At 37.2% G+C, this 22,298-nt stretch overlaps 1 protein-coding gene across 9 annotated transcripts in view; it reads left to right on the plus strand.

Annotated features, from left to right (window-relative positions):
• Positions 1 to 22,298, plus strand: part of LOC147835913 (uncharacterized) — a 318,654-nt gene that overhangs the window by 158,744 nt on the left and 137,612 nt on the right. The window contains exon 4 of one of the 9 annotated variants that reach the window (XR_015495216.1): positions 14,114 to 15,989. The exons of the other annotated variants lie outside the window; for them this stretch is intronic. The gene's annotated coding sequence lies outside the window, so the exon portion shown is untranslated. Of the gene's footprint in view, positions 1 to 14,113; positions 15,990 to 22,298 lie in introns of those variants that run through there. 9 annotated transcript variants of the gene reach the window in all.

Consider the following 22,298-nt stretch of genomic DNA (forward strand, 5'->3'; position numbering starts at 1 on the left):
TTTATTTGCTTAATTTTATACACTTAATTTGAGTTAAATGTTTAAAATAATTGTTATATTGTTTAAAAATGTAATTATTACAAAAATGTATATAGCATTTGTATATTTTTATTTTAGTGCTAACTAGAATATTATTTATTATGAATTAACGATTTATTATTTGCAATAAAAATAAAACTGTAAATAACAATAATGTAATAATTTATAATTATATTATTATTTTAATATCTACATTTTCTGACATTATTTATTGTTTTAAATAGTATTATATATTTGCGAAATTTATTTTGTAACATTTTAAGTCCATGACCACAAAAATCCTACATGAAGCACTCTGTCAGTGTGTTGGTGTCTGTTGCTAATGTGTGCTGCTGCTGCACTAGTGCATGATTTGCTATGATTAACAGAACAGCACAAGTGCCTGTGGGACTTTATTAAGACTGCCAAGCAAATGAAAACGACAGGTTGTTGACCCCTTTTTGGAAAGTGTGTCCTAAGATCAGAGTCACTCTCTCTTCTTGCCTGGCTCAAGCCAATATGACAATGAGGACACATCGCAGGGGATCATCGCTGGGTTTGAGAACACACACACACACACATACACACAAGTAGAACGTGACCTTGAGAAGCCAGTGTTCATCTGTCTCTGTTGTGGAAGTTTGAGCAAGTAACAGCATGTGAACTGAGCACTGAGAAGCAATCTCATAGACTGGCTCTTGTTTATCAGTATATAATAGAGAAAGTCGGTCACAGAGCAGCTTTAATGGACAATTGATTTATAAATGAATCCCTAGTGGGACTAATTAATTATCATTTGCACTCTTTTGTGGCTTAATAAAATCTGAAGAAATGTGAAAATTAAATGCAATTGGTACAGGATACAGTTAATAAATGAAAGCTTTAAATTGATTAAAAAACAACTATTTATAATGTGAAATGGGCTGAGCTTCAGGGCACTGATGTTGGATTAATTAATTATTTCATTTTTTGGATTGTAAAAGCAAAATTCCCCATACAAGAGTGATTATTCACCTTATTCTCCGCCGACGAGCGGGCGCTGCTATTTGAATCTTTTTGTCTCGCGACTTCGGGTCTCATTCACTTCCATTCATTTTTTGACGTTAAAAACTGCTCGTTACGCTGCTTGATGTTGCAATTTGATATTTTCTTATTATAATATTCTACTTGGTCTGTAAAGTCATGCAACCTTTTGTTTGTAGAGCAAGTAGTTTGACCGTTTTCTGCCGTTTATTATTCCTAGTCATTTCTCCCATAGGCGACTGAATCGGAAGTTCTAAGACAATCGCGAAAACAGGCGCACTTCCACATTTTAGAATAAGGTCAATTCCAACCCCCAATTTCGAATGCGGTAATACTCATGGCAGGTATTATTTGGTAGTTTGGTCAATTATTTATCTAATTTGGCAACCATCAAATTTAATCAGGGAAATGGTTTGAATTTCCAGTAAGTTAAAAAACCATTAGTGTTCCATTTGGAATGACACTATATATTTATACTATACTGTTGAGTGTGTAAGTACATAGTGTATAGTGTATAGCAGGCCCAGATTGGCTAATCGGGAGGACGGGGAGAATTCCCGTTGGGCCAGTCTGTTTTTTTGGCTGAGAGGGCCGGCGTCCCTAGCTGCTTGCACTTTCAGCAGTCGCACTTTTTTCATTTACTTATTTATTTGACTATAGCCTCACTCTTTTTATTCATTATTTTGCCGCAGCTCCGCTCTTTTTATTTATTTTCTCATGGCCCGTGAGCAAAATGCAGCCTGCAGATTAATGATGATGTAACTATCATTCAAACAGCGGCACCTTAGTGAATATAAGAATTCAAATAGTTAATACTAATGAATATTACACCTGCTCAATGAAGATCAGATGATTCACTACATTAATAAATCTGACGTAACTTGATCAGAAATCAAAAAGGGGAGATGTTACTGTGCAGGCATTAGCATGACAGCGCCCTTGTGGTCCAGTGGTCAGCATGTTGCGTTATGATGCTGCCGACATGAGTTCTAACCTGAGTAATTGTACCAATTTTTATTTATTTATTTATTTATTTATTTATTTAATTATTTAATTATTTTTAGTGTTAAGACATATGATACTGTTTGAGTTACGTATATAGGTGTACATATTTTATTTTTATTATTTGTGTGACCACGGTTAAAAAGGACTGTATATTAATAAAGAATTTTGCACAGAATATATATTCAGATATTGCAGTAAAGGACATTGTGATGTTTAAAAAAAATAGTGTTGGAGATTTAGCTACCCTTTAATGTTCTCATATTTATGAAAAACATTTGACGTTCTAAAGCAGCTGTCTCCTTGAAAAAGATGTGATGGTGTCATTAGAAACTGAATTGGAAATGACATCATTTTTATATAGTCAGTCGTGAACTGAGGTGGGCCGGTCTGAGGCTTGAAACTCCAAATGGAGTCACACTCCAGCCCTGGTATATAGTGTGCCATTTAGAACGCAGCTTATGTGTGGGAAGCACTGAACTTCCACCAATATGGCGTGCATTTAATAAAATTAATCAAAAATACTTAAAAAAAAAATCAATAAAATATATTAGACTTGAAAAATAAAAGTTAAATACAAAACTTTAAAGAGGGTTCACAGAATAATGTCAGCCAATAGATTTTTTTCCTTTTAGCCATTGAAGTGGATCCGTCATAACAAGACCAATAAATAGGCGAAATACTGGTTTGTGAACATTTAGGACGCGCATGCATCAAGGTTGCAGAAAAAAAAAAAACGGAAGCTCTAGCATTTACAGCGAGGAAATAATAGGCGATATTACCCTCCCAATGGATATTGGATAATACGAAATGGCGAGGCATCCAGCCCGAAATATACAACTATGTCATTGAAACTCTAAGTGATTTTACATGAGAGAAGTTTAAGGTCTACAAGTCTTTGGATGCCAGCAATGTTGTTCTGTGTGGTCGTGTGCAAGAAATAATGTTCCGTGATTACCAGATGCAAAACTGTGTAGTGCTAAAAACCGAGGTTCTGCCTAGCCAAAGACAAGGAAAGAAGACGGAACTGTACAAGGCCTGGGCACTTAATCATCAACATGCAAAACGACTGCATTCTGACAGCAAGACAGTACGGCAGGGTATGTCAACTTACACTTTTACATTTCATTCTAAGCATTCAGTGTCCGCAGTTTAATTAACCATATTGAACTGTTTTTGCTGAAATTGTTGCTGCAATCAAAAAGGAGTGAAGTGTTTGATTCAGCATAGAGTAGTGGTTCTCAAACTTTTTTCATCAAGTACCACCTCAGAAAAAAATAGTCTCTCCATGTACCACCAAAATGAGCAGTATTGAAATACAGTAGCTTAGTAGGCCCAGTAAAGCAGCTACAACTCTGCACAGTCAAAAAATGTGGCAGAAATATAGGCTATATGTCATATATGGCATATTATTTACATAATTTTTGGTAAATTTTTTGAAATGTGTGTAGCATGTACATGACATATTTCATTCCTCCACGTACCACAAGAAGGAAGCCCGCGTACCACAGTTTGAGAACCACTGGCATAGAGTGAACTTACCTAATATAAAATGAGAACTACAGAGTCGAGCATTTTTAATTAGGTCCTCACTCCATTCAGCTCTTCTGATGGCTGTTAGCCAAGGACATCTGTGGATGGCAATAAAAGCAGTGTGGTGTAAGGTACAATTTAAGTTTTCTATTTTCTGAACTTTTTGGCATCCTTCCGCACAACACGACATGTTTGCTATTGCAACCGGTCTTTTTTTTGCAACTGGTATGCGCGGTTGAACCCGTGTGACGTCATATGTGACGGTAATTCCCCTATAGAGCAAAGATGAGAAAAAATATATAAATATACAATATAGCAAGCAATAGAAAGTTATCTGTGAGGTGAATGTTTTTTTTTTTTATTTGAGCTCCACAAAAGTAATGCAGTTCTCCTTTAAAAAGTAAAAAATAAAATAAATCAAAAACACTAAGCCCTTTAAGCCATGTTTTAGTATAAACTCAACTGCAGTTCCATGCTGTCTGATACTTTTACACATTTTCCTCTGGACCCCAGAACATCCATCACACTGTGTCATGATCCCACTTCCTCATGCCAGATCCAGCCTCTAGCCTACTTTCCCCAACGATAGCGCCGGATGCCCCAGACTTCAAGGGCAAAGCTTCTCTCCCTCTGCAGAGGTGAAACCCTCCACTGAATCGCTCCTATTTTGCTCCTATCTGAGGAATTTTTGAAAAGTGTGAAATCATGAGAAATCAAAATGGTATTGATCTCTTTGAGATGAAAGCGCATGGTGGATTATACAAACATACTGTAACCTTACACTTCAGGGTTCAATTCTGTGTAAGTAACCGTCTGAATGTAAATGTGATCTATCACAAGATCTTTTTTATTTTCTTTTTATTTTGTAAAAGCATTTAATTAAAGAATAAAAGTGCCCCAATGTCCATTCATTACCTTTTATGCAAAACACAAAGCAAGTGTATTTGTCTAGTTTCAGCCTGGCACATGGTTCGTTTTCCAAGACTGCACCTCATTGTTTAAATAGCAAATGCATTTGTGCTCCTTTGTGCACCCAGGAGCATGCTAGTGTCATAAGGTGCAGTGTTGTCATGTTGCTAGTTTGAGGCAACTGAAATAGACTGAGCCATTGACCAACTAAAAGCTGCGCTAAAGTAATTGTGCCATTTATTTTGTTTGATTTCTGTTTTGTTACTTAAAGGTGCAGTATGTAAGTTTCACGTGTTAGAGTGCTCAAGTTTGCCCTGCACGCTTGCGTTTTTATAGATTTTGAACTAGACGTTAAACAACTAGAATGCATAGGAATTGAAGAAGTGTTTGAGTCACATAGACGAGGTAATCTAAATAAAAGATTCTTGCAAAGAGAAGCGTTCTGGTTTCATAAATTAAAGTCACTTACACCAAGAGGAATGAAGAATTGGACCTTTCTGTGTTTCTTTAACAGTTTGTTGTTTAGCTATACTAATAGGAATGATGGATTTTGAAGTTGTAGTGACACAAACAATGAAAAAATGTATTTTTTATGTTTTTAAACTGTTGGAATTTCATTGTACTGACTTAGACACAAATAAGGGAATGATGATAATTGATATGTTGTTTTCTTGTGAAGTAATGTTTTTAAAGGTAAAGGTATTTTTCGTGTGGTTAATTGAGATATACTGAAATGAAAAAGAGACTGTTGGCAAACATAGCGTTGCCGTCTAGATTGACACAGTGTAACAAATGTAGTTTTTATGTTTTGGTATCAGAATTTCATTGTATTGATGTTGTATTGAATGTTTTTGAAGGTGAGGGTAAGTATTTCTTGTGTGGTTAGTTATGTGTAGAGGTGAAATTAATATTGTCTTTAATCATCGAGTGACCGTCAAATGTATTTTTTAATGTTATCTGTTGGATTTTCATTGTATTGATGTACACTTAGCAAATCATGATAAAAAAGATGCTACTTCTCTGTGAAATAAGGTTGGAAATATGAAGGTAATCAGTCCTTTCGGTTAATCATGGAATAATGAAACGAAAGTGAGAGCAACAAGATGAGAATGGGAGGGAATGGGAGACGAGACTCTGATTGGTTCAGAATGAACATTAAAAAAACATGAATGGCATCAAAAACATGCAAGAGAAGGACAACTCTAAGACAACTCTTTAGGCGCTGGGTGCACCAACTATTTTACCAAGTTAAAATATCAAAAGTGGATTTGGACATGCCTTAAATGCACCTGCACCATGTGCTTTAGAGCAGTGGTTCCCAACCTTTTTTTTGCCTGAGACCCTCTTTTTCCCCGGAAAATATTGTAAGGCCCCCCTCCACATTTAATGATATAATCGCTCATATAAGTTTGCGGTAATAATGACAAAAATGTTGTTTTCAAACAAACTCCATGTTTATTACTATATCTAGATATGTTTATGCACAAATAATAGCCTAATGTTTCCCAGAGATGGGTTGCAGCTGGAAGGGCATCTGTTGTGTAAAACATATGCTGGACAAGTTGGCAGTCCATTCTGCTGTGGCGACCCCAGATTAATAAAGGGACTAAGCCGAAAAGAAAATGAATGAATGAATAAGCCTAATGTAAAATATATAAGTAAAACAATGTTTGTAACTGAAAACAAGCCTTTGGCCTTTAAATTGACACTATTTGAAATTCAATAACAAAAATATCAGTATTCCCACTGGTGTATAAGGGAAAAAATAATATAGGCTATTACAATTTACTACTTGCATGCTATTTGTTATGCTCTATGTTTTAGGATTGCTGCGAGGCGAATCAGTGAGACTGTCTGTTTTTGTGGAGGACGGATTACAAATTTGTCCATTTTTGGTCAGCTATGGCAGTGGTCCTTAACCTGTTTATCACCATGCACCAGTCAACGGTTGACAATTTTACTGCGGGGTTTGGGGGTGTTTCGTAGGTTGCTATGCGACTATCAACCGTTTTCGCAGAGGATAACAAACTGACAAAACATTGCCGTCGCTCTGATACAAGTTTTATTTATGGAGAAAAGTACAAAGCACTGCAGTGTTTGTGTGTTCTGTGTTTGTCTAAGAAAATGTGTCTTACCGAAATGTGAATATTCCATACAAGCTGAAGCTGATCGGCCAATTCTTGTCACGTGATTGGCAGTGCGCTCATGGCTCGAGGTTCATTGGTGCGAGCGCATCACGCCGCTTGTGCATGCAAGCCACGCACCTCCATTGGAAACAACAAACTTATGCAGACTCTAGAAATATGCGATATGCGAACGACCCTTAAAAGGCAGCAGTCATTTGCAATCTCCATCAGCTGATATTCTTGCACAGTCATGGTGGATTCACCTGATTTGTTGACAAGTGGGCTGCGGATCCATTCCTTGACAGTTTGAGGGTCCTTCGCTGGGCCTTTTTCCCTTAGCAAACAAACTTTCTGAAGACGTCTGTTTCTTACTCATTTTGCTGCTTGTGGGTTAAATTTGGGCGCTCAAGTGACCGAGATGTAAGCGAGAGATGCTCATTTTTAGAATAAAAGATTTTTCTAAATAAAACATTGTTCAAACTCAGATAATAAATAAAACAGAAATAATTAATGATTTCTTGTACAGCCCAGTACCAATGGATCCACGGACCGGTGGTTGAGGACCACTGAGTTAGGGGATAAAATGAACTAAGGCAACATGATCATTCTCCTAATTGTCCACTGCTAAGATTTTTTTTTTATATGATGTGACCCCCTACAAAGCTTGCTGAGCCCCCCTTGTGGGCTGCGACCCCCCTATTGGGAACCGCTGCTTTAGACCAGGGGTGGCCAACCTTGTTCTGGAGAGCCACCTACCTGCAGATTTTAGTTGCAACCCTTATCAAACACACCTGCCTGTAATTATCATGTGGTGTTCAGGTCCTAATTAATTGGTTCAGGTGGGTTTGATTATGGGTAGCAACTGAAATCTGCTGGAAGGTGGCTCTTCAGGAACAGGGTTGGCCACACCTGCTTTAGGCCATATGCTTATACAACTAAAATAGAGCTTCTTGTGTTGGAAAATCCATACCTAACATATCCATAGAATCTAAGAAAGAGATAAACACGGTCTTTAATGGAGAAAAAAAAAAGTGCATGACCCTTTTACATCTGTTAAGATAAAAAGAGTCTATTAAGGTCAGCCATATGAGAGAGACTTTCAGCTCAGTGCTCTTTGGTTTGTTGTCAGAATCAGAAACTGGTACTGAATTGTCCAAGGAACAAGGTTATCCTTCTTCGCCCTTGTTTTAAGGGGGAAATGTGAATGCTTGCATTATGACTCACTGAAAGGGAATATTTGAAAGAAACATATTTTGCTGGCAATGCGATATGCATTTCTAATTCCACCTCATTTGAACTGCATACAAAGGCGACTCCAGGATAAACATCGGGATGAAAGCGTACTGTCTGGCAGCTCATCAAAAGAGTGAGATCAACATCTAAACATGTGGAAAACGATATGACCACCAATAGAGCTACATGCATAATACATATAAATCACATCTGTCTTCTGTTCGCAGGGTTGGTTATGTGAGGATATAGCCGGAGCGGTTGTGTCTACAGTCTTTCTCTTTGCTTATTTATCTGTCTTGTAGGGACAGGAGTTGGCAGACTTCTAATATTATTGAAAGAATCCAATTCTAGCAGGGAATATATTTGCGATATAAATTCTGCTATGTGATACTTTTTATATTTTACATTAAGTGTTTCAGGACATTTTTTAAAAACTTTTTTTTTTCAAGATTCATATTAGACCTATTTTTATTTTGTCTAGTGTCATAGTTTCTACTTACTTTACCTATGAAAATGTTTTTCATACTGGTGGCTCATTTAAAGTACACAAATATTGTTGAATTTGTGACTATAACTGTGTTTGACAAGTGTTTTACATTGACTTTGAAATTTCCACAGACTTGTGTCATTTTAGAAGTTGTTGTTATTATTATTATTTTATTATTATTACAGTATAATGAAATATTGCATATTTAGTTCTAAATCAGATTTCGAATTAGTTCTTTTCTTTAGAGGTTTTTATTCTTTTTAAACATGTTTTTGGGTTTCATTTTATTATTTTAATTTAAATTTTTCATTTACTTTTATCCAAGTCTTGTATTATTTACACTACCTGACAAAAGCATTGTCGCCCACCCAAGTTTTAGGACAACAAATAATAACTGGACTTCTAGTTGATCATTTGGTATCAGAACTGGCTCATATGAAAGGCAAAAAAATAAAACATGATTATGCCCTGATTTTTAATTATTTAATTAGAACAGTAACGTCTGACTTTTTGCTTTGACAAAAGTCTTCACTTAACAAAAATAATGTAGAGTATAGAATATAAAGTCATGATGCAGTGGAAAAAGAATGAATATTGTGTCTGACTCCCATGAGCTTGGAGGACTGCATTCATACATCTCTGCAATGACTTAAATCGCTTATTAACCATCTGGAATGGCAAAGAAAGCGTTCTGGCAGGACTCCCAGAGTTCATCAAGATTCTTTGGATTCATCTTCAATGCCTCCTCCCTTATCCTACCCCAGACATGCTCAATAATGTTCATGTCTGGTGACTGGGCTGGCCAATCCTGGAGCACCGTGAGCTTTTTAGCTTTTAGGAACTTTGAAGTGGAGGCTGAAGTATGAGAAGGAGCGCTATCCTGCTGAAGAATTTGCCCTCTGCTGTGATTTGTAATGTAATGGGCAGCACAAATGTCTTGATACCTCAGGCTGTTGATGTTGCCATCTACTTAGCGGATCTCTCGCACAGCCCCCCTACATACTGAATGTAACCCCAAACCATGACTTTTCCTTCACCATACTTGACTGATTTCTATGAGAATCTTTGGTCCATATGGGTTCCAATAGGTTTTCTGCAGTGTTTGTGATGATTGGGATGCAGTTCAACAGATGATTCATCGGAAGAATCGACCTTCCACTTTTCCAAATGATCAACTAGAAGTCAAGTTATTATTTGCTGCTCTTACAACTGGGATCGATGATGAGAATTTTGTCAGAGAGTGTATTTCTAGTTATAGTAATCAATTTAAAAGAGTCGTTTTAGTATCTCAATCAAAATTTGTAAGTTTCCAAAGGTCCGTTGTATGCTGTACCTCGTAATATTTTCCTGAGTACATTTTTTTTCTATTTTTACTTTGAGTGTAAAGTTCGTATTTTATTTTAGCTTTATTTCAAGGAACATTTCAGTGTCTGATCATTACCATACAACAAACCTTAGAAACAACAACAAAAGAGCCTCTAAATACTGAAGAGCAGTAAAATCCATGTAGGTTAGTGGTGGAAAGAGTACTGAAAAATCATACTCAAGTATGTGCTTACCACTGAGCCACACGGTGCTGCCCCATAATCTCTTTTACTTCTGCATTTTTTAACTATAAACTAATCAGCATATAAAATAGGCTACATTGGCCTTAATGTACATTTTGAATTGGGTCTTTGATTTTAATGAACTGTTTTATACTTCAGTCATGCTATTTTGATTTCATATTATAGTCACCATGCCAGTAGAAAGTACAACCCTCATTTCTATTTAGTCCCTGAAATGGATATAAATGCTGACTTTCAGATGCTTTACACTGTTGCAGTAAAACTGTACATAGTTGCGATATATAATTATGCATTTCATTACAAACCTGCTGTTACACACATAGCACTTTTTTAAACAAAACCATTGTGCAAGCAGCAATTATAACATACGATGGCAGACTTAGGAGTGTTTTTTTCTTTCCATCTGAAATGATCTTTCGCTTTGACAGTTTCCATTCAGCACGGGCTGGATATTTCACGAAGCTTTATTCGCCTACATAAGCATTCAGTTCTTGTAGTTTTTGCTTATTTAATCTGTTAAACATGTAAAGGAGGATTCCATCTGTCAAATAATAATGGAAAACATCCATTAAGGAAAGTTATGGTTGCCGTGCTCAACTTTCAGACATATCAATTATGAACATGAAGGAGTATTTCTTTTCAGAATGGGAACGGATAGTCCATAAGCGGATTCCGCAGAAAACAGCTGACTTTCACGAGAGATGACACCTTTCTCCTGATCAGACGTTTATTTGACATTTTGTAGAAGAGAGTAAAAGACCTTTTTGAGAATAGTAAATAAGCGAGACGTTGCTGCTGATGCCACATGCATGAATATAAAGTTTCCAAAACAGGAGTTTTGTACTGATGCAATAGGAGAATCATTCTGATTTCCTCAACAACCAGTGAACAGTTCTTAAAAGATTCATTTTGTTTATAAAAAAACAATACAAATCGGAAGAAATATACTAATAAAATGAAAGGTTCCAAAAAATTATGCCGCATTGCTGTAGAAGAACATTTTGTGCAATGGAAATTTTCTACGCCATTAAAACTAGTGCAGTGATGCATCCTTGATTTCATGAAGAACTTTTCCTATTCAGTCTATTGCATAAATATATGTTACACTCTTTAAAAAAAAAAAAAAAGGTTATTTGTTGGCATCAATGGGTGACAGGCGAGTCTCCGCATTGATTTCGTGGGTCAGCCTGAACACAGCACCTAGACTGCAGCTCTGCACAAGGAGTTTGGCCATGAGAAATGGAGTTTGGCCATAGGAAATGGAGAAAGGATCGTGCCCAGCTGAGCCTGGATTCTCTCGAGGTTTTTCCTTCACTTTTGTCAAATGCTGAAGTTTTGTTCCTCGTCACTGTCGCCACTGGCTTGCTTGGTTATGGACTTGTGGAGCTGAACATCGTTGCTCTTCAGTGTTTGGACTTTAGATAGCAGTTTAGATATTATCCACACTATACTGAACTTCAACTCTGAAAACTGGACTGACACTGTTTCAATTACTAGAACTTCTATGTTCTATGTCAGTGGTCATCAAACTTGTTCCTGGAGGGCCGGTGCCCTACAGCTTTTAGCTCCAACTCTAATCAAACACACCTGAACAAGCTAATCAAGGTCTTACTAGGTATCCTTAAAACATACAGGCAGGTGTGTTGAGGCAAGTTGGAGCTAAACCCTGCAGGGACACCGGCCCTCCAGGACCGAGATTGGTGACCCCTGTTCTATGTAATCTACATTGTAAAAGCGCTAAAGAAATACAGATTAATTGAATTAAATATTAAAAAAAACTAACATTTGCAGAAAGGTTCTGTTATTTAATTATTTACCATTGTTTATATATTTTTTAAGATGAATAAAATGCTGCACATCTTTTAAAATAAAGAGTTAATTTGCAGATAACCAATGTTTTTTGAATTCAGATCAGAATTTAGAATCAGAAATCAGATATTTTGCAATTGTGCTCTTCAATACTGAATGTAAAAATGTGAAATCTGAAAATTACAACAACAAAAACATACTGTACAAACAAAACAATTGACCGGTCTTCTGTGCCAGTAACAAGACTAAATCCAATTTGGTCATCGAATGAATAAAAACACAGCAAAACAGAATAGAATAGAAAGAATAAATAAATGAATGAACAAACTGTTTTCTTACTAAGTTTTGTCTTGTTTTTAATCCAAATATCTAAAGGTTCTTAAATTAAAAGCATTTTCTAGACAAGCAAAAAAATTGTCTTGTTTATAGAAATAAGTCACAATTAAGCCTTTTTTTCTTATAACAAGCAAAATAATCATATTTCAAGGAGAATAAAATATTATTTTGCTTGTTTTAAGGGAAAAAAATATATATATTTTGTCTTATTTCTGAAAACAAGGCAATATTTAATTTTTGTTTGTACAGAAAATGCTTCTTGTTTAAAAAAATACATGTTTGTACTATAAACAAGACTAAAATTTTGTGAGTAAAGCATTTTTTTGCAGTGCAGTACAATGCAATGGATTCTAAAAAAATACATTTTTAACTACATTTTAGTCTTGTCTTTTTTCATCAACGCTAATCCACTGTTCATTCATTAGATCTGAGGATCAGAGTGTGGACATTCATAGTTTTTAGTCTCATTACTAGCACAGTGGACCTGTCAAGTTTCTGTTTGTATCAACCTATAGGCAACAAATTGTTAGCCCTTATTTTAGTCAACAAATTAACAATGCTCTCCAAAATGCTGTTTAAAAAAAGATTTATATAGCATCACTTAAAAAGAAAGAATGAAAAAGGTGGTTTTGCAGAGTATATAGTGGAAAATTGTAGCTATTTCAGTCCCTTTTTTTTTTTTGTAAAGTTCTTAAAGAAACCTGTTTTCTCTTTTAGTGTGGACATCTAAATAGTTTAAAGAGCCACTTGTGTAATAGAGAGATTACAGAAGGTAAATGTTCTTCATGGAGCAATAAAACCCAATAAAGGACTATTTTAAGTGTGCAAGTGTGAATGCAGACTGTGCAGATACTTTCTTCTACTGTAAAATATGATACCCAACATGATAAGCTTTAGGCTGACAAGGTGCCCTATAAGGAAATTCTGGGTATACCTAGGCATAACTGAATATTAAGAGTTCTGTAGACTGAAATGACAATACTATGAGCCTCAAACAACATTATTTTTTTTAAATTTTAATTTTAAAAATTATTCTCGTGTAAATTCCCTGGTAAAAAACAGGCCAATCAGAACACAAAACAGACTGTTGCGTAGATTTGCATGTACATTAGGTCATGTTTTACATCAGCCAGACCCCATGGGCAGCCACTTCATCAGGACTTCAGCAGGCAAAACACAAACGGATATTTTGGACAAGGCACAATTGATATGCACGCTTTAGGCTGTGTTTTGTAATTATAGCAACAATAATTTTCTTCCCTTATTTTTAAGTTTATCAAGGTTTGTATTCAATTTAACATATATGGGCTCTTATTTTGAAAATGGGAGACACAGAAAATCAAACTTCAGCCGGACCAGTTTGTTTTTTATGTGTTACTAAGCAACAACTCTTTAGAACTCACAAGAACACAAAATGCAGGATATACAGATTGTAAATGTATTCAGCGCCCCCTGAAAAGGTATAAGGCATGTTTATTTGTATAATTTGTTAATTTAAGGTCTGTATGTATATGTAGACCTCTGACTGTTGTATTTTATCGCTCAGATCTGTTGATTTTTCTTGCAATTTTTCTAAAATAAAACATCAATGCCCTTTATCAGATGTTATCCATTTATGCAGAGATTGAGACTAATTATTGGCTGTGTTTAATTTTTCATTATAGCTTACAACACAATAGACAACACAATACATTGACAGCGCTCTCTTTTGTCGAGTTGTGTAAATGTTAATAATTTTGGAAGTGTTGTCATGTAAATGTTTTTAAACGTTTTTAAAAACTTTTCCAGTTTTGGCTACATGGTCATGTAACTGCATATTCGATTTCAAGCATTTTCAGTCACAAAAAATGCTATTGTTGTGTAAACAAAAAGGCAAACACAAAAGTTTACCATTTTGGCCAAAAATGTCATGCAAACAACTTAGATTTTTGGTTGGGTGAGGTTAAGACCTCAAAAACACGGTTTCATGCATATCTGAATTCAAGTACATGGGTATGTTTGGGTATAGTTGCATTTTGTATGCGTGTGTGTTTGTGTTTATTCATTTGTGTTTCCTCTCTTGAGCTCAGAACAGTGGGATGTCCTGGGCCTGAGGGATTGCACTCGGCAACAAGGAGCGTCTTGAGTCTTTCTGTGTTTTACATGCCAAGCTGCCTTTCCCCCACTGTTTTAGAAGAGAGGAGACATGTTTTCTGTGAATAACGATAAGAGGAGGTCCTCTGAAGATCAGTGCAATGTGATGCTGCAATTGTTCATGCCAACAGAAGGCTCACATTCACTGACCACATTTAATTACCTGCTGTGAAGTCGCGGTGCCACTGAATACCGCAACACAACCGTAAAACATAATAAAAGATCAATGTGCTGTAATTTAAGTACAAATGCTGCTCTTGCTATGAAGACTGTCCAATTGCTTCTGTTCAAACGCTGCATTTATTAATTTAATATAATAACTGCTTTCTACTTGAATACATTTCAATGTGTATTAATTTATTCTGGAGTTTACTGTAGCACTTCAGAGATCAGTCACACGATTTTTCTAAAATTATTGAAATATATATTTATTTGGTGTTCAAAAAAACTGCTTTTATAAATTGATATCATCTATTTTGAAAAACATTTTTTGTAACTTTGTAAATGTCAGAACTTTAATATTTAAAATCTATTTAATACATACACATTCCGGCCATTTTATTTGGTACATCTTACTATTACCAGGTTGGACCCCCTTTTGCCTTTGCGGCATAGATTCAACAAGAAACTGGAAATATTCCTCAGAGATGTTGCTCCATATTGACATGATAGCATCACACAGTTGCTGCAGATTTGTCAGTTGCACATCCATGATGCCAATCTCCTGTTTCACCACATCCCAAAGGTGCTCTATTATAACCAAAAATACACCAGTTACCGACCGATCACGCACTTTGTTCGGAAATTTATTCCCGCACCGAAAGAAATGACCTGATGCCCAAACCCAAAGTGCGTCAAGAAAATATCCCCCACACCCTTACACCACTACTACCAGCCTGAACTGTCGATATAAGGCAGGATGGATCCATGCTTTCATGTTGTTGAAAGGCACAAATTCTGACCCTACCATCCGAATGTCACAGCAGAAATCGAGAGTCATCAGATCAGGCCAATCTCATCCGTTTTTTCAATCTTCTATTGTCCAATTTTGGTGAGCCTGTGTGAATTGTAGCCTCAGTTTCCTGACAGGAGTGGCTTCCGGTGTGGTCTTCTGCTACTGTAGCCCTTCCGCCCCAAGGTTGGACGTGCTGAGCGTTCAGAAATGCTGCATACCTTGGTTATAATGAGTTTTTATTTGAGTTACTGTTGCCTTTTTGTCAGCGGGAACCAGTCTGGGCATTCTCCTCTGACCTTTGGCATCAACAAGGCATTTGTGCCCACAGAACTGCCGCTCACTGGATGTTTTATTTTTTCTGACAATTGTCTATAAACCCTAGAGATGGTTGTGTTTGAAAATCACAGTAGACCAGCAGTTTTTAAAAATACTCAGACCAGCCCGTCTGGCACCAACAGCCATGCCACGTTCAAATTAAATCACTTACTGTAAATCACCTTTCTTTCTCATTCTGTTGCTTCTTCTTTTGAACTCCAGCAGATGATCTTGACCATGTCTCACAATATTATTTTGAGATTTTTCATTATAAATCTGAAATTGTTTTATTTTAGATAATAAGTTATAAATACCTATGTTGTGATAAGTCATTTTAAATACAGTTTTCTAACTGATATTACATGTTGTGGTGTTGGCAGTTGTTTTATTGCTGTTTATTTATTTTAGTAGTCGTGGTATTAGTAGACAAGTCTTTTTATTGAATTTTTTAGAAAAACTTTTAACAGAGCAACTCAAACATATACAAGAACAAGGTACATAAAAAATTAGGAAAACAAATGAAAGGTGAAATAATACTAATTAAAATAAAGAAGAAAAAAAAGATATAGGGGTGGGTAGGAGGTGGGGAAGCTTACGATTTAAGTATTTGGAATAAATCTTTTCTCAAAATATGACAGGAAGGGTCTCCAAACTTTGAACAATCTATTATTTGAGCCTTGGTTGCTATATTTGAGTTTTTCAATCTTTAGATACGCCATGACATTTTCTACCCATTTAGTATGTGTTGGTGGTTTAGTCGACTTCCACTGCAAGACTATAAGACTTCGGGGCAACAAAGAATTGTGCCTTGAATTGACCTGCTGGTAGTGCAAGGTTTTCAGGTGTCACACCAAATATTGCCATTACTGGATCTGGTTGTATCTCCTTTTCACATATATAGTAAAAGTCTCAAACACTACAGTCAAAAATGTCTTAGGGATGGACACGTCCAGAACATATGACCTAAGGTGGCCTCTCTATGGCACCTAGAACATGTTGGGTCAATTTCTGGGAATATTCTTAACAATTTGCTTTTAGAAAAGTGCAGCCTATGAGTTATCCTAAATTGTAATAAACCGTGTTTGACACAAATAGAGGTTGAGTGAATTTGCTTAATTGTTAATTGCCAGACTGTCTCTGAAACTATATTTCCCAAATCAACTTCCCAATGTTTCTTTAAAACAGTTTATTATTGGCTGTCAGAAGATGCTTCCACTTTGACAAGGCCAGAAATGTTACGGAAATGCTTGACCAGGGTGAAACAGGGTGGATCTCAGTGCCTGCTCTCAAAATAAAATACAACATTTTACAATATATGCAATAATAATACAGAAGGCATGATCAGTATTTGGCTGTAGAAATACCTAAATTGAAAATAAAATTGTGCTCTGTAAAGCTTCATATTTAACACATAGTCTATTCATACTGTGTCAGATTTCACTCAGATGTACGTCAGCGGGAAATTAAAATTAACACCTGTGATCCCACCAAATATGTGTGAAAAATGATTCACTGTATTGGGTAATGCATATCATTACACTAGATCACTTTAAGAGTTATGATTGTTCATGTGATATTTTATCAGTTTTTTTTATGAGCACAATCCAAAATAGAGCCTCAAACATAAGAAAAACAAAGCATAAAAGAGTCAAATGTTTTTAAAATCCAAACAATATAAAAAATAGATCGCCCTCTCTCATTCCCTTTGTGCTGTTCTTTCTGAAAGCTTGAAAGTGCCTTTTATGATTGGTTTACTAATGACCGCAAGTGTTTTTGTGATGCTTATGTGTTTAGTCAATTCTAAGCAAAAAAGCGAGCTACATCAGTTGTGTATTTTCAACGTAATCTCACGGCAATTCGTAACTTTTTGATTTAGTGGTTAATTCGTATGAATTTGTATGATCCAATTCGTACAATTTAGTACGATTTGCTTATCGCCCAATGACGGTTGGGGTTAGGGGTGTGGTTAGGTGCCATGCCTTCTTTTTAAAACCTTACATTTTCGTATGACTCACTCGTACGAATTAGCCACTAAACTGGCAAAACGTAAAATACTTTTGTTTCCTCGTGAGATCAGGCTGGCATTTTTCATTCTCCAATCAGATTAGAGCAGAGATGCACACAACGCGCAGATGTTGGCTAGTGACAGAAAGTGCATCGCACTTCTTTTTCTTGTCTACAAAAAAGCCAGCATGTTACACCTCTCATTTTCAGAACGGTAAAGCGCGTTCAGTGTGATCGGCCCATGGGGCGCCTGGTGTGTGATGGACTCACCTGTGAGAAGTCCTTTGCACAGCTCTTCTTATCTAGTGTTGGCTTAGCTGGAGTCCCAGGAGAAAATTAAGAGGTCACTGATTCCAACCCATTCTCATAAATGCTGCATGTCCAAGACTTCAGTGCAAATAACCATAATGCCTTTACATTCCTTTGTCCAGGACAACTCTTGGCTTTCTTTAAGAATCATTTGTCATCAATACTGACGTGAATGGCATGGGAATGCTATAATTAGTCAGTTATATGCTGAGGTACTATAATCGTCATTTATTTTGGGAGTAAGGGACCTATAATTAAATTGACATCCGTTAATTGTTAAATGGATGTCAATGAAGGAGAGTCTTCAGTAGGGCTGCTGTGATTCATCGATATAGTCGACTAAGTTCATAGTTAGTTGACATTATGGCTGCACAATATGTCATTTCAGCATCGGTGTCGGTTTGTGATCATTCAAAATAATCGCAGAATATGCAATGTGGATTATGACTGATCATTTCGCAAGTGTTTTTTGAGGCATGTGAAGGATGAGGGCTGTAAAAGCATTCAGGTATAAGAAATTGTAGTTTTTGAAAAATGAATAACAATGTGTTCAATTGTACAATGAAGGCTGTGCAATGGTATTTTACATTATTCAATCACTGTATATCTAAATATAGTTAGACTCCACAAAAACAATAACATGCTGTTTAGTGCATTGGTGTCTTTTTATTTATTGAATTTATCTATGCTTGTAGATAGTTTGTCGTATTTATGCTTATGCACTCCCTTACAGAATCATCCCAATCAATCTAATATAACCAATTCTTTTCAAAAGATTATTCAAGTCATCTATTGAAATTGTATTCATATCACATTATATATTGCAGGATAAAAAATTTTGCATATACGTTAGAGCTGCACGATTCTGACTAACATGAAAATTGCGATTTTATTTATTTTTTTTTTTTATTTATTTATTTTTTTTTGCTTTTTTTGGGGGGGGCTTAAAATCAATATCACGATTTTCTCACAATTCTGTAGATGTAAAATAAAGGTTAATATAAGTGGGCTATTATTATTGTTATTTCTCAAACATATGGTAAAACCACAATAATAATGTTATATGTAGGTCTACTGTTGGTTAAAATGCTAAATTGTGTATATACTTGGAATGGTGGACTTGAACGGACTCTAAATATGTCCTGGTCATTAATGCACAGTAAAGTGATTTTGTTCTTCTTGGCTTTGTAGCTGTACATCAAGACAACTACAAAGTTTGTTACAATGTAATGTCTCGGCTGTGTATTTAAAACATGGCGGTTCCTTTGTTTTTTGAGTTCCTTTGAGTGATGCTTCTCTGGGCCTACTCACACTATGCTATCCGTACCGTGCCCAGGCCCGTTTCCTGGATCGTTTGAGAAGTGTGAGTGCACTGAATTGGGCTCACTTGGGCTTTGACGCGGTACGATTGTGTGTGAGTGCAAAACGCGCCAAAGCCCGAAACTGAAAGTGAGGCGTGACTTTTAAGGGACTGATTCATATGGATTTATTAATCATTCTTACTGTTCAATGAACGCAAACTGTCGTAGTTTATTAAAGACGCAAACCCCTCACTGCACGACAGCGGCACACCTTCAGCAGACCTCCTCATTCCTGCAGCACGAGGATTTTATGATTGTTTATGAGCGTCAAAAGTGGCGGATCTGTTTGCAAAATATCTGAATGTTTGTCACCACATCCCTAAGGTCTAAAGCGATATAACTAGAGAAATCTCCATTGTGGTGAGCGATAACGCTTACTGAACAGCGCAGTATCAATGGTGTAAGCGTGCTCAGGCCAGATTGTAATGTGAGTGCGGGCCGTCAGGGGAGATGGGAGGGGGGACAAGCGTGCTTTGGCCCAGTTCGAGGTAACTGTACATAGTGTGAGTACGGCCTCTGTAAACCAATAGCGTTCAGCTGCGTGTCTAGCTCCGCCCTTTGGTGCCCTTCAGTCCAGCTAGGTACCCTTTGCAAAGGGTAACCAAAAAGTGGTATGAGATGGTTTGCTTTTAGGTACCTTTTGACTGTGGAAATGGCCAAAAAGTGTACCGAACCATACCATACTGTACCACTAGTAGCCCTGCCCTTTTAAAAGAAACAGCCAATAGTGTTTCATTTTTTTCTAGGCTCTGCCAGTGAGAGTGGTTAAGCTCAAGCATCAGTGTTGCCAACTTAGCGACCCCCCCCTAGCGAAAAATTTTCGAAACAAAAATTTCTCTTCTCAATGAGCTGTGGGTGATGCTGTCTGCCCCTCCCCCGCCTGAGAGCACTGACAGGCGGCCCAGTCAGTCCTCGTACAGCAGATCTGCTTCTCCTTTATTTTAACAATTTATTGGATCGTTTATTCTTATTATTATGTCTGAGAGATTACTGCAAATTCACTACACATCTATATTGATATGCTGTATTCAAACAGCAATAAATTTAGTTAAATTGACATGCTTACATAAAGGGTAGTGCTAATATAAATACCCCTTTATTAACCATAGGCTGTTAAACAATACAGAAACTGTAGGACATGATGACGTCAGTAATATGCAAATTGACATATGATGTAATCTTGTGACTTTTAGCGACTTTGGGCAGAGCTTAGCGCCTTTACGTTGAAAGTAGTTGGCAACAGTATCAAGTGCATAAAATCTAAGACACTAAGGGTGCTTTCACACCTGTGAATCGATTCAGTTGTTCCGAAACAGAGATTACAAATGTTACATTGTTGCTCTTTGCTCTTGGAGCGTTTCGCTTTCACACCGCAAAGTTTCTAATCAGACCAAAAGAGCTAAAACAAGTCACGTGCGAGTAAACTCTCCTCACATTGGTCAGAGTGTCAGGGTTTATTTTGCAGCGTCCCGCTAAACTGTCAGGAGAGTTGGTGGTTTGGTGGTGATTGACAGGGTGTGCGTGACGTGTCTGAGGAGAGACGCTGTGGGGAGGGGTGAGAAGGGTGCGCGACGATGCCTATTTGAGGACCGGGAGGGAGACGCAAGATTACCGGGAGATCATCACTCGTTTGCGGGCATCCGGAGACTCGCGAAATTTCCCGCCCTACTCATAATTCTCTCTTCATATAGCCGTAAGCCTATTACACATGCATAAAACACTGTGATATAACCGCGCTCGGATCGGATTGCTTTCTCACTGCAATCGAACCGCTCCAGGGTTCGTTTCAATCGAGCCGAGACCACCTCATTCAAGCGATCTCGGAGCGATTACTTTGGCGCGGAACAGAGCGCGATTGCTCTGTTCACATATGCCAAACGAACCGCACTAACTGGGCAAATGAGACACGTTCCGAAACAAAAGTGTAGGTGTGAAAGCACCCTGAGATACTAAAGAGCATTTGATTGGTCAGAGGATTTGATGAAAAACAAGTATGTGGTGATGTCAAAAATAAATCATTGATCCATTTAGGTAGAAGTGACAAACTGCAAGCTTTGGATTTTTATATCAAATTTATATCTTCAAAATGTGAATTTAGTCAACATTTTGGAGCACACTAGATTTTAGATATGCTTAATGGTAGCATCTCTAAAACTTTATTTTACTTTTACAGTACCTTTAATCAATACTTCAGAAGCTCCCTCAAGGTATTGTCTTCACGATGCATTATGCATATGAAGAGTTCAGACGCAGACGCCTTTCTTGTAGAATGAGCATTTTCACTCAGCCTCCTATGTTAATGTTCAGTTATTTTACTCTAAAGGGAATAAAAATACCCTATCAACCGCCATAAAAATGAAATTGCTAAACCTACACACTAGATCCTTACAAGAAAAACAATTCAGACTCCGCTTAGAGGCCTTTTGCATCAGAACTCTTCATACAGTGTTAAGCGGAAGTGTAACCTGTCCATCTTTCAAAGAGACACCCGATCTGCTCTCTGAAGGTGAGGCTTGTGTTGTCACTCTACATTAGGGCTCTTTTAGAGGCGCGCTGACAGTAATGCATGAGATGGCACAGCTATAAGAGAAGCTGACAGGTGGGCGAACAGGTGGAGCAAGTAGACTGAATTTAATCAAAGCAATGACAGAGGCAACCCCTGCTCGCTCGTGCCCCATCAGAGCCGCTTTCTGCCAGCCAGACACCTGCATGTAGAGCGGCAGAGGTCAGGGGGAGAAACACAGGAGGGGTGGGCGAGCTGCAAATGAGTGTGGAAGTGACTGAATGGGAGAGCTGGAAAACAGCGGGAGCGGGTTGGATGCAGTGCTGATCCAAACACCTTCTGGGTTCACCTCCGCAGGCTTTAAACACACACACATACATCATACACACAAACACACAGGGCATCATGCAGATATACAGTATTTTGAAGGGGATATAGTGAGATTCCTGGTTTATTTTTGCTGCAACACAGGTCTTGTCACTTTATTTGCGCATTAAATTCACTTCACAGTGGACACAGATTTGCATCATAGGCGGCGCTTCTGTCTGCCTGGTGGCTCTAGTTTTGTTGCTAAATGGTTAACATGGATTTTATTGAGAGAATAGCTGTGTTTACATGCTTTAGGAAGGCTGAAAAACAGCGTATATTTGTTCGGCGCCATGTTGAGTTCACTA

This window comes from Danio rerio, chromosome 7 (genome assembly GCF_052040795.2).
Source record: "Danio rerio strain M-AB ecotype USA chromosome 7, GRCz13ab, whole genome shotgun sequence".
Lineage (NCBI taxonomy): Eukaryota > Metazoa > Chordata > Actinopteri > Cypriniformes > Danionidae > Danio > Danio rerio.